The following is a 13,935-nucleotide window of genomic DNA, read 5'->3' as shown; positions in this document are numbered from 1 at the left end:
TCTACATTTACCTTGACTAACCCTGTAGTCATACTATATTTCTATAGTTTGTTCATTCCATTTTTCTGCATGACTATTCCATTCCTTCCCCATCTTCACTTTTAGCTTGTGAACCTTGTTTTGTATTTAATAGAGAAAAAATAGCAAACAGCAGCGAATTTTGATCAGTTCATCCCGCATGTACCCAGTTACCTGCATCTGTGCCCCAAACCTCAACCTTCTCTCTCAGTGTAGATAAACTATTCTTCTCTCTGAGATCACCCTTGACTTGTGCAGTAGATTGCATCCTCTCTTGATGATTCAAGGACACTGTTCCAGCAATTCCTACTACCAGAATTTTTTTTAATCCTCACCCAAGGATATTTTTTTTTTCCATTGCTTTTTCAGAGAGAGTGGGAGGGAGAGAGAGAGATGTGAGAGAGACATAGATTGGTTGCCTCCCCGTGGCCAGGGATCAAACCTGCAACCGAGGTACATGCCCTTGGCCAGAATCAAACCTGGGACCCTTCAGTCTGTGGGCCGATGCTCTAACCACTGAGCCAAACTGGCTAGGGCTCTACCAGATTTTTTCTGTCTACTTACAGATAGGCTGTTGTTTCACCCATCTTAAAAACAGCAACAACAAAACACTAGTACTATTAACGGCATTTCCTCTTTTCTACTTCCATTCCTATCCTTTATACCAAAACTTCCTGGGGAAGTTTGCTGCACCACCCATTTTTATTTTTTCAACCCATTTTATTTAGGTTTTTATTCCCACAGATGAGAAACTGTTCTTATCAAGGTTACCAAACACTTCTGTGTTGGTTACATCCAGTGGTTGCTTCTTATCCTAGGTCTGCTTGACTGAGCAGCAATGTATTGCACAATCGGTCTTTTCACCTTGAAATACTTTTCTTCAGTTGACATCATCCTGATTTTATCTCATGCCTCACTGGTTGCATCTCAGTCTCCTTTGTTGATTCTTCAGCTCTTGAACCTCTAAATGTTGGAGAACTCCAGGGCTTAGTTTGTGTTGGTTTGTTCTCCTTCTCTCCCTCCCTCCACTCTCTGTCTTTTAAAAATTATTTATTCCCTGGCCAGTTGGCTGGAGCATCATCCCATGTACCAAAAGGTCGCTGGTTTGATTCCCTGTCAAGGCACATACCCAGGCTTTGGGTTAGGTCCCCAGTCAGGGTGCTGTGGGAGGCAACCAATGGATATTTCTCATCAATGTTTTCTCTCTCCCTCCCTCCCTCTAAAGTCAATAAAAACATATTTTAGAAGTTATTATCATCTACACTCTTCTCTTGATGATCTAATATAGTTCATAGCTTCAAATACTATCTATACATTACTGACTATTATCTTTAACCTGGACCTCTTATCCTGATATATACAGTAAGTCCTCACTTAAGGTTGTCAGTGGGTTCTGTGACTTTAAGTGAAACTGTGTATAATGAAACCAGTTTTACCGTAGGCTAGATGATATAAACAGAAGTTAAGTTCCTGTCACATCAACATTAAAATGAAAAAATGTTATTCTAGAACCTGCTAGATATCCAACCAGCATCACCTGGAAGAATGTCTACTGGACATCTACCATTCCACATGTCCCAAACCTGCTTCCCCGTCAGGCTTCTCCATCTAATTTAATGACAACTTATTCTTTTAGTTGGTAAGACCAAAAACCTCTGAGTCATCTTTAATACCTTTGTTCCTCTCACACCTCATGTGTTTCTGATCCTGTCAGCTCTACTTTCAAAATATATCCAGAATATTTGACCTCTTACCACATCTACTGCTCTACTCTAGTCCATTATCTCTCACCAGTCTATTTATAGATACCCTGGGGGTTCCTGTTTCTTGTTTACTCAGTATTGGCCTTTTACTTTGTTCTCTTTTCCCCCTAATATTGCTGAGTGCATCTTTGTCATTGTAAAAACAAAAACATGGAATGTGTGAGTGGCATATTTTTTTAATGAACCTGTGATTTTCTTGATTACTTGATTGAGAGGCTATATTATTCCAAATTCAGAATTCTTTTTTTCTGTAGAACTTTGAAGTTACTGATTTGTGTCTTCTAACATTCTAGTGTTGCTGATGCCGTGTGATTCTCAGTTATTTTTCTCTCTAGAAGTTTATTCTTGGAGTTCAGAAGTTTTAACACTGGTGTATTTTTTACTGAGTAGTTCTCTGTGGACCTTGTAAATCTGCAGACTCAAGTCTCTTTAACCTAATAAATTGTCTGTCTTTGTCTCTCTGTCTCTGTCTTTGTGACTCTCAGATTAGTTTCTGTTTTGTTTCCATCCTGCCCACCCCTTGTGTTTGTTTGTTGTTGTTGTTTTAATTTTTATGGGATGCATTTATCTTCTTCTCTTATGTCATGTTTTCATATCTCTGTCTCTTGGCCTTATAGTTTGGGAGATTAAAATATAAAACCAACCGCAAGGAAGAATGCCCAACTGAAAGAAGTTTAAGAGTCAAAATTAAATTTAGACTGCAGATTGGATATGCTTTTACTTTCCGTTAATAAATCCTAGTAAAACTACATGAGAGTCACTTCTTTTTAAAAGACAGAAACCCATAAAGGACAAAGTCAATTTTGAAAGACAACAACAAAATTTTGGAGGCTAAAAAGCAAATGGATGAGTTTAAATTCATTCTTAGCAGAGTTGAGAAAGCTGCAATCTGAGTAGGCAGTTGGTAAAGCCAGTAAGTAACTTGATTTCCACCAAAACTTCTAAAAGGCTCAGGATTTGGAGTCAGCAGGTGCTAATAGAAACTAGAAGACTGTGAAGTAATTAAGGGTGAAGACAAAACTAAAAACTGGAAGATTAACTCAATTTGTTTCAACAGTGGTGATATTTCCAATCCCCTTTTGCATTTTATACAACTGGATAGCTACTCCTCTCCAACTCTGATTCTCTCTGGAGAGGATAAGATAGAGATTCTGGAGAAACCAAGACACAGCTGAGAGCAGGGGTAACCTACCACACTAAAGACAACATGAAGCAAATGGGGCAAATAGAGAAGCTTGTATCTGCCTGGTGCTTATTATTTGATAAGCTGTTAATACAGGAGAATTACTGAGTGCCTACTATGACAACATGCTAGACACTATGCTAGATACTAGGAAACAAAAGAGCAATACAGACAAAGTTCTTGAAGACAGTATCTAAACTAGGGCCTGACAGGTAAGTCACAATTAGCCACATGAAGAGGATATCTGGGGAGAAGTGTTCCGTCCCAGGCCACAGAGAGTTTGCAGTCTATCAGGGAAGCAAACACAGACAACCACAAAGTCCAAAACTCTTATCCTGGCTCACAACACCTTTCAATTCACTTAAGGTGGAACCACACTATAGATGTCATTTAGGTCTTCTGGTCAGTCAAGTTCCTTCAGATCTGGGATCTTTTTATAAGGGTCCCTTGAATTGGAATGCTCTTCCCCTACTCTGTATATGGCTGTTGAAGAATTGAGCAATGCAACAGATTGAGATAGAAGTCACAGAGGAAAGAGAAAAACAGCTTTGGAAGGCTCAAGTGCCAATGAAAATGTGTCAAATAACAGACTTGGGGACCCCCCCCCAATTCCTTATTATTTACCTTCCACTGCTAAGTTTATCTTACTCGGTTTGTCATTTGAATGACAGGCTAAGAAGTCTGAGTTTTCTTGGTGGGTTGTGGGGAGCCATTGAAAGTGTTTAGCCAATAAAGTGGCATTCCAGAGTCCAGCTTTAGGAAGTTTATGCTGACAGCATTGTACAAAAATCAGTTGGGGATGAGCATAGAAGCGGACAATAGTAAGGCCAGTTGGAATCTTAAAGAGAATGTAGACTTCAGCCAGTTAAAATAGGGAGGTAGGAACAGATACATGAGAAATTAGGAGAATGGGTTGGACTTTTAAAAATTGACGGGGCAAGGAACAGGGAAGAACTGAACAACCATATAGTGGCTTCTATCAACCAAACTTGAGAATGGATCAGGAGGGAATCAGGTTTATCCTTTTGGACTTTGCTTGAGTATTATCACTCTCTGATTCCCCTAGCTAGAAAGTATTAGGTGCATCTATGTTCTCATTTTATCTTCATTTTTTGTGTGTGCCTGTCAAGCTTTTCGTACTGTTTCAGCATCTTTTCCTTCCTCGTGTCCCTTGTACATGCAAATTAACTATTTGTTGATCACATGAAGAGTTATTATTTCTGAAAATTTTCCTTAGTCAGAAAATGCATAGTGGAATGACTTATATTTAATAGAGGAAGACAGTATTAAAGTTATTGTATTCTCTCAGATTGATAATAATGCATATAGATCAACTTTCTTTTGCCATCCTGTGATTTATAGAAATGTTTTAAGATCTTATCTACAGTTTCAAATGATTCTTCTAAATGTGTTTTGCATTATTACTTTTGTTGTTGTATCATCTAAATTTTTAAATGACTTTTTGGTTTTACAATTCTTTCTTCATGCCACTCTCCCTAAATTCTTATTCTCACTAGTAATTATTCCCTTACACTCGGTCTGAAACCTCCTGGTTGAGGGAAAGATATGTCTCAGTAAATCTACGTATATTAGTAATCCAAGGGGAAGAATCTTGCATGGAGGAAGCAAGTAGAGTTGCAAATGAGAGGAGCTAATTAACTGAGCAAGGTCTCAAACCTATAATTGTGGGAGATGACTTTGGGTGAAAAGAAATATAAGGGTTCCGTAGGCAGTAGCCCTTGGTGGGAGTAGCCTGATGAGCCTGGGAAGGGGAAGTCCTTTAAGCTCCTAGGAATTTTAGATGTCGAGAACATTCCCTGTGCACAGGATTCGGCATTATATGGTTCGTTAGGATCTGTTGTGGCTGGCCTTGGACATTTTTTATTAACTATTAGAAGATCATGTAATGTTGAAGGAGGAGGATTTATCTTGGTGACTTTAGGATGCTAGTTCCATTGTAGGTATAATTATACTAAGCTAAGAATCCAGGAAAGAATTGCCAGAGAAGGAATTAAAAATAAGATTTTATATGAAAGTACCCAACTTGATTCTAAAAGAAAACAAACCAATGGTCACGGCAGCAATTGAGCAGAGTTTCAAGCATAGAAACCCAAATACAACTCATTGACTCATTGAAGGCAGTGTGAACAAAGTAGAGATCAACTATGTAAAACATATGTACCATAAGAATGCTTTCAATAAAATAAAGTATGTGTAAGTTGAAAAGAGAAGAGAAAAGAAATATATGGGTCTTTTTTTTTTGGGGGGGGGTCCTCACCCAAGGATATTTTCCATTGCTTTTCAGAGAGGAAAAAAGTACCGATGTGAGAGGGACACATCAATTGGTTGCCTCCTGCAGGTGCCTGACCGGGCTGGGGGTCAACCCTACAACAGAGGTAGATGCTCTTGACCGGAATCAAACTCGAGACCCTGTAGTCTGTGGGCTGATGCTTTAACCACTGAGCCAAACCGGCTAGGGCTACAAAGGTCTTTCCCACAAGACTCAAGGAAGCTTGAAGAACATATTATTTCCACCTGAAAATATCACTGGTAGAGTTATGTGATGATAAAGTTTGTGTCCGCTTGGCTGGGCCACAGTGCCCTGATATTTGGTCAAATATTCCGGGTGTTTCTGTAAAAATATTTATTGGATGAGATTAATATTTAAGTCTGTGGTCTTTGAGTAAAGCAGATTTCCCTCCATGCTGAGGAGGGTGGGCTTCATCCAATCAGTTAAAGACCTTACTAGAACAAAGACTGACTTCCTCAGAGTACAAAAGAATTCTGCCAGCAGACTACCTTTGGACTCTAACTGCAACTCTTAGGTCTCCAGCCTTCCAGCCTACGATGCAGATTTTGGTTTTTCACAGCCAATACCTTAAAATTTGTGTGTGTGTGTGTGTGTGTGTGTGTACACATCATGTTGGTTCTCTTTTCCTGGAGAGCCCTGACAAATACAAGTAGTAAAGTAGTGTCTAAAGCTGAAATTTAGGATAGGTTGGATGTGGGAGCTGTGGTAGAGGAAAGAAAACCTGCTCTGTGTATTGAGAATAGTGAGCTTGGTTGGAACTTAGGATAAGTAGGTTTGGACCAGGTCTTACAACTGATACTGGGGGAGTTTTAACTATAAAACTACATCATAAATTTTATTCTAATTTTTTATTTGAACTTAGCCTTACTTTTCTTACTTTTGGGCATTTCTTCACTAATTCGGTATTTTGTTTATTGCTGTCTCTTTTTGGTATCTAGCAGACTTGTTTTTCTTCTTTATCAATTGATATCAGAGTCTAATTTATAATCTTTAGTTTGTGTCAAAAAATTAAGGCTTGTGGAAAATATTAATGATGTCATTTGGGGTACTAAGTATACTTGATTACATGTATGTTTATCACATTAAACTTAGAAAGCTTTGGTGTTTTATAATATAGATACTGTATTGGGAAGTTGGTCACTACAGCTCTTCCCTCTAGCTATGTATTATGACTATATATACAAATGTTAATACACTGGTGACCAGGTTTGATTAGTGTGATACTTGAACTTGCCTTGATCTGCAAATAGAGGCAATTATTGGCTGCATTTTTAGTAATAAACTTTTACTATTTTTATCCATACCAGGGAGTTGATTATATTCTTTAAGTCTAATAAAGAAAATTATTTTACCTATTTCTCACTCTCTTTTATTAAACATTGGCCTAAAATATAGGCTTTTCTAATTTGGGGAATAAGAAAAACTAGAATACCTATTAAAGTAATGTGACAACTTGATGAAGTTTAGAATATAGAGGACAACCATTCCTAGTGTCAACATTCTAACTGACTTATCATTTTGTGTGTTCTCTTCTAGGCTGTATTTGTACGAGGTGTGTGTGTGTGTATGGTTTATTGAGGTGAAATTCATATAATATTCAGTAACCATTATAAAGTATATGATTCAGTGACATTTAGTCTAGTTATAATGTTGTGCAACCACCGCCTCTCTTAATCTCTTCCCATTACCTCCTACCCCCAGTAACTACTAATCTGCTTTCTTTCTCTATGGCTTTTCCTATTCTGGATAGTTAAGGGATCATACAATGTATAACATTTTGTGTCTGGCTTCTTTCACTTAGCATAATGCTTTGTAGCTTCATTCTAACTGTTAACATGTATCAGCATTTCCTTTTTATGCCTGAATAATATTCCTCTGTGTGTGTGTGTGTGTGTGTGTGTGTAAGTTTTTAAAAAACAGTTTGTTTATCCACTCATTGTTGATGGACATTTGGATTGTTTCCACCTTTTGACTATTATGAATAATACTGCTTTAAACATTCATGTACAAGTTTCTTTGTGGACATAGGTTTTCATATTATAGGAGTGAAATTGTTGAGTCATTTGGTAATTCTGTTTAATTTTTGAACAACCACCAAGCTGATTTTCATAGCAGCTGCATTCCTATTTCTCTACATCCTTGTCTATTTGTTATTTTCTGTTTTCATTGAAACCATCTTTGTACTAGTGGAGTGGTATTTTATTCTGGTTTTGATTTGCATTTCCTTATTGACCAAAAGATTAAACATCTTTTCATGAGCTTGGCTGTTTGTATATCTTTTTATGAGAAGTGTCTCCAAGTTTTGTACACTTTTAATTGGGTTGTCTTTTTGTTGTTAAGAATTCTTTATACATTCTAGATATTAAACTCTTATATGTGGCTTGCAAATTCATTCCATAGCTTGTTTTTTAACATTCTCGATACTGTTCTTTGATGCACAAGAGGTTTTAATTTTTATGAAGTCGAGTTTATTTTTTTCTTCTGTTGCTCATGTTTTTAGTGTCAATTCTTAAGAATTCATTTTCAAATTCCAGGTCATAAAGACTTATTCCTACGCTTTCTTTTAGTAGTTTTATAGTTTTGGCTCTTATATTTAGGTCAGTCAACCACTAAAAGAAAAAAATCTGTGTTTCTCCTCTGCTCACCAATTTACTCTCGATACATTTTACCACAAAATGTGTGGGAGTTTTACCCACATCAACCAGTTCTCCAACCCTCAGACACCAATGGTGTCCTACAGTTCAGTTCAATTTTGACACTGTCTGAAGTGTCAGGTTGCACAGGCGCTTAGTCCCACAAGATTGTCCCACCCCTGCCACCTACTTCACATGCCAGTACAGTAGTGACCTATACTTCTGACCGACTAGGTATAAATTAGGGGTTCTGATGACCCTTTCCTTGGTTTGATCATTGGCTAGACTGGCTCACAGAACTCAAAATAACAGTTTTCTTATTAGGGTATAAATTTATTGTAATATGATATAACTCAGGAACAGCCAGATGGAAGAGACGCATAGGGCAAGATAGGTGGGAAGGAGTGCAGAGCTTCCATGACTTTTCTACCCTCCCAGCGCTTTCACATGTTCACCAACCTGGAAGCTCTCCAAACCCTGTAGTTCAAGGACTTTTGTGGAGGCTTCATCGTGTAGACATGATTAATTATCAACTCAATCTCCAGTCCCTTTCCCCTCCCCAGAGGATGGGAGATAAGGTTGAAAGTTCCAAGCTTCTAATCATAGCTTGGTCTTTCTGATGACTAGCCTCTTTCCTGAAGCTATTCAGGAGCCCACCAAGAGTTCTCATTAGAGCAAAAGATGCTGCTGTCATCCAGGAAATTCCAAGGGATTTAGGAGCTCTGTGTCAAGAACTGAGGTCAAAGACCAAATATTAGAACAAAAGATTCATGCTCTTAGTACTTTTATTTCTTTGGAAACTACGAAGGTTTTAGGAACTTTGGCCAGGAGCTAGAGACAAAAACCAAAAAATATGTCTTCTTATGTCACACTATCACATCCACTTTGAGTTAATTTTTATATATGGAGTAAGGTAGATTACAATTTCATTCTTTTGTATGTGGGTCTCCAGTTGTCCCAAAACCTTTTTTTTTTTTTTTTTAATATATCTTTATTGATTTCAGACAGAGGAAAGGAGAGGGGGAGAGAGAGGTAGAAACATCAATGATGAGAGAGTCATTGATTGAGCCCACAACCCGGCATGTGCCCTGACCGGGAATCGAACCCTGATCACCTGGATCCTAGGTCGACGCTCAACCGCTGAGCCACGCCCGGCCGGGCCCAAAACCATTTTTTGAAAAGACTATTCTTCCTCCCCATTGGGTGGTCTTCTTGGACCCTTGTCTAAAATCATTTAGCCGTAGATGTTTGGGTTTTCTGCCAGTACCACACTGTTTTGACTGTTGTAGCTCTGTAGTGAGTTTTGAAATCAGGAAGCATGGATCCTCCAGCTTTTTCAAGATTCTTTGGCTATTTGGGCTCCCTTGAAGTTCCATATGAATTGAGGATTGGCTTTTCAAGTCCATTGTAATTTTGATAGGGATTGCACTGAATCTGTAGATAACTCAGGGAGCATTGTAATTTTAAGTCTTCAGGTTCATGAACATGATGACTTTCCTTTTATTTAGATCTTTAATTTCTTTCAGCAATGTTTTATAATTATATGCAAGTCTTTGACTTCCTCAGTTAAATTTATTCCTAGATAATATTCTTTTTTAATGCTACTATAACTGGAATTGTGTTGTTTGTTCTTTAATTTCTTTCTTGGATTGATCATTGTTGGTATGTAGAAACATAGCTGGTTCGTATATGTTGGTGTTGTACTTGTAACTTTGCTAAATTCATTTATTAGCTCTTGTAGTTTTTTTAATGAATTTTATGGTCTTTTCTATGTATGAAATCCTGTCATCTTCAAAAAGAGATAGTTTTACTTCTTCCTCTCCAATTTGTATACCTATTATTCCTCTTGCCTAATTGTGCTGGCTAGGACTTCTAATACATTGTTGAATAGCAATGGTGAAAGTGGGCATCCATGTCTTGGTTCTGGTCTTAGGGGAAAGCTTTCAGTCTTTCACCATTGAATATGCTAGCTGTGGGTTTTTCATATATGCCCTTCATGTTAAAGAAGTTCCCTTCTATTCCAAGTTCACTAAATGTTTTTATCATGAAATGGTGTTAGGTTTTGTCACTTTTTTTTCATGCATTTATTAAGATGATCGTGTGGGGTTCCCCCTTGCATTCTTAGGATAAAATCCCAAGTGGTCATGGTATATACTTTTTTTTTAATGTACTATAGGATTCAGTTTGATAGTATTTTGTTGAGAATTTCTGTGTCTATATTAATAAGAGAGATTGATATGTAGTTTTCTTATGGAATCTTTGACTTTTAGTATCAGGGTAATAATCTTAGAATGTATTAGAAAGTGTTCCCTTTTCTTCTCTTTTTTTTTGGAGGAATTTGAGTAGGATTGATCTTAATTCTTTTTTTAAATGTTTGGTAAAATTCACCAGTGAAACTGGTCCTTCTTTGGACGTTTTTGATTACTGGTCTAATTTGTTGTAGGTCTGTTGAGATTTTCTATTTTTTCTTGAGTCACTTTTGGTAACTAGGAATTTTTCTATTTCATCTAGATTATGTAGTTAGTTTTGGCATACGATTATTTTATAAGCCTTTTAATTTCCATAAGGCTGGTAGTAGTGTCCTTGTTTTCATTTTTTATTTTAATTATTTGCATCTTAGTCACTGTAGCTAAAGGTTTGTGTATTTTGTTGATCTTTTCAGAAAACCTACTTTTGGTTTTGTTGATTCTGTTTTTCTATTCTCTGTGTTGTTTATCTCTGCTCTAATCTGTATTATTTACTTCTGCTGGATTTAGCATTAGTTCTTTTTCTAGTTTCTTAAGGTGTAAAGTTGATTTTTTTTTTTTTTATTTCTTTTAATATAAAGCAATTCATCTATCTTTTGAATATGTGGGTATAGTTTTGATGGTTTTGTTAAACCTTGGAAAGCTAATGGAGCTTCTCTGTGACTTTTCCCCTCCTCTGCTTCAGGATGTACTAATCTATTACTTTGGAGGGCTGGGACATTACACATGGGTGGTGGTGGTGGTGGTGGTAGTGCTTCTGCTGCTGCTGCTGCTGCTGCTGAGGTTAAGAGGGAGATTGATTTGTTTGTAATTTTCTTAGTCCTGCTTTTTCTGACTCTTTAGCCTTCCTTTTGGATAAAGGACAAAATGTAGAACTTTGTCACTCTGTCCTGATAAAGTACTGTTTGGCTACCAGGGGAAAGGGAGTTTCAATTCTTTTCCACATCTTTTCCCTTATCACATCTTTTCCCCTCTTCTTATTCACCAAGTTGGTGGGTGCCAGTGAAAACTTATAAGGGCATGCTACATATCATTTCTGGGATTCATCTTCCAGTTCAGACTAACTCATTCAGCATTCGAATTATACTTCTTAACAAAATTTCATGGTATGAGTTCGAGATAATTTCCTGGCTTGGGGATATTTTAAAATTTGTGTTCATTTTATTTAGTTTTAGGGAGGGATATTCTTCTGCAAACCTACACCTATGCCACCATCTTTCCTAGAAGTCTCCTAAGTACTAGAAAGAATTTTTAGGATTAAAAAAGGCACAGTTTATCGAGGAGGGTCATGCTGGCACCATAGGTAAATGCAGTACTCCCCTCCTCCCACAACCACATCAAAATTGCAACTAAATTACATAACAACCATCATTCAAAACTGCCTGAAACTTGGTGACCGGAAGTCCTACAACTAGAGAATTAAAGAGGAAGCCATATTGAGGCTGGTAGGAGTGGCAGAATGGGCAAGTCTGACACCCAGCTGTGGCATTTTTCTTACTCCAGAGGATCTTGGTTGCAGAGGTCCCCCGTAAGGAGCAAAGCATCCCAACCCCACACCAGACCCCTCAGCCCAGGGTTCCAGTGCCAGGAAAAAAAAGTCTCCATAACTTCTGGCTGTGAAAAACAGTGGGGCTGGAGTCCCAGGCAGTTTGTTTGTTTGTTTGTTTGTTTGTTTGTTTGTTTGTTCGAATCCTCACCAGAGGATATTTTTCCTTTTCTGAGAGAGTGGGAGAGAGAGAGAACGAGAAACATCTCACATCAACTGGTTACCTACTGCAAGCTTGCAACCAAGGTACATGCCCTTAGCCAAAATCGAACCGAGGACCCTTCGGTCCATGGGCTGACGCTCTAACCCCTGAGCCAAACTGACTAGAACCCCGGCAGTTCCTCTGGTGCATGGACTTACTTGGACTCCTTCTGAGCTCCAGTCCTGGGGCAGCAGCTTGGAAGGATCCAGGGATATACAGGGAGGAACTAAATTGTCTGGCATCGGGGCAAGAACTGGGGGAGGCAGCTTTCCTCCTCGCCACAGTGCTAATAGGCAATCGCCATATCTGAGTCTTCATCAACCTGGCCCACAGAGTCCCCTTGCTCAGGTGATTCCCTGAGACTCTGCCCCACCCAAGCCGTTTGCAGTGGCTTTTCCATATGAATGGCATGACATGACTCAAGCTTCAGACTTTCCTAAAATCTCTCAAATAAGCAACAGCTGGCTTCAGAGTGTCCCATACCTCTCAATAAGTGGTCCCAGTCCTGTCACTAGCAGCAGCCTGCTTTGGTTCACAGCTTGGCCTCTCCTGGGCACCTCTAAGCCCAACACAAGTAGTAGCCATCTGAAGATCATTCTGTAGCTTGTGACAAGTGGCCCTAGGCAGGCCACAAGCAGTAGCTGACTTTGTACCTTCCAGGAGGCCCCAGAGCTAGTGTACCCAATGGTCAGCTTCAGACCACACTATAATACAACCCTACTACATCCACAAGGGGCAGACTCTGTGAGCACCGGAGTCCCACTGAAGCAAGTCCTGCTCCACAGGGGCATCTCCTGTACAATAGCTCTTCTGCTGTAGTCGCAGCTGGTCCACACAACCAACTGGCCTGGGGGTTAATCTCTCCCACTGATGCCAACAGCAGTCAAGGTTCAGCTACAATAGGACAGTACACACAGCCCACCAGCGGTGCACCTAGAGTGCCCAGATCATATGACTGAGGAAGCTCAGCCACTGGGCCCTACTGAACCCTACAAGGCCACTCTACCAATTCCAGGAGACATAGCAGCTCTACCTGATACATAGAAACAAACACAGGGAAGCAGCCAAAATGTGGAGACAAAGAAATGTGTCGCAAATGAAAGACCAGAAGAAATCTTCAAAAAAAGAACTGAATGAAGTGGAAGCAAGCAAAGTACCAGTACAAAGTTCAAAACAGTGGTTATATGGATGCTCAAGGAACTTAGGAATTTCAAGGAACTTAGTGAGCACATCAGTGACATAAAAAAATACCAGTCAGAAATGAAGGATACACTACAGGAAAATGAAGAATTTACAGGGAATCAACAGTAGAGGATGCCGAGAATCAAATCAGCGATTTGGAATCTGAGGAAGTAAAAAACACCCAATCAGAACAGCAAAAAGAAAAAATAATCCAAAAATATGGAGATAATGTAAGGAGCCTCTGGGACAGCTTCAAGCATACCAACATTTGCATCATAGGGGTGCCGGAAGGAGGAGAGAGGGAACAAGAAATTGAAAATCTCTTTGAAAAAATAATGACAGAAAACTTCCCTTACCTGGTGAAAGAAGTAGACATACAAGTCCAGGAAGCACAGAGAGTCCCAAACAAGATGAACCCAAAGAGGCCCACACCAAGACACATCATAATTAAAATGCCAAAGGTTTAAGGACAAAGAGAGAATCTTAAAAGCAACAAGAGAAAAGCAGTTAGTTACCTACAAGGGATCCACCTATACACTTGTCAGCTGATTTCTCAATAGAAACTTTTCAGGCCAGGAGAGAGAGGCAAGAAATATCCCAAGTGATTAAAGCAAGGACCTACAACCAAGATTATACAGTAAAGCTGTCATTTAGAATTGAAGGTCAGATAAAGAGCTTCACAGACAAGAAAAGGCTAAAGGAGATCACCACCACCAAACCAGTATTAAGTGAAATGTTAAAGGGTCTTCTTTAAGTAGAAGAAGGGCGGGGGGGAGATAAAAATATAAACAATAAAATGACAATAAATACATAATCTATTAACAAGTGAATCTAAAAATCAAAATAAATGA

At 38.8% G+C, this 13,935-nt stretch overlaps 1 protein-coding gene and 1 pseudogene across 2 annotated transcripts in view; both read left to right on the top strand.

Annotated features, from left to right (window-relative positions):
* LSM14A (LSM14A mRNA processing body assembly factor) overlaps positions 1–13,935 on the top strand; it is a 48,404-nt gene that overhangs the window by 9,377 nt on the left and 25,092 nt on the right. The gene's annotated exons all lie outside the window — the stretch shown is intronic.
* On the top strand, positions 3,764–5,186 carry LOC148091002 (cytochrome c oxidase assembly protein COX20, mitochondrial pseudogene; annotated as a pseudogene).

Source organism: Miniopterus natalensis, chromosome 18, assembly GCF_054644295.1.
Source record: "Miniopterus natalensis isolate mMinNat1 chromosome 18, mMinNat1.hap1, whole genome shotgun sequence".
NCBI lineage: Eukaryota > Metazoa > Chordata > Mammalia > Chiroptera > Miniopteridae > Miniopterus > Miniopterus natalensis.
This window is presented reverse-complemented; position numbering and strand designations above follow the sequence as displayed.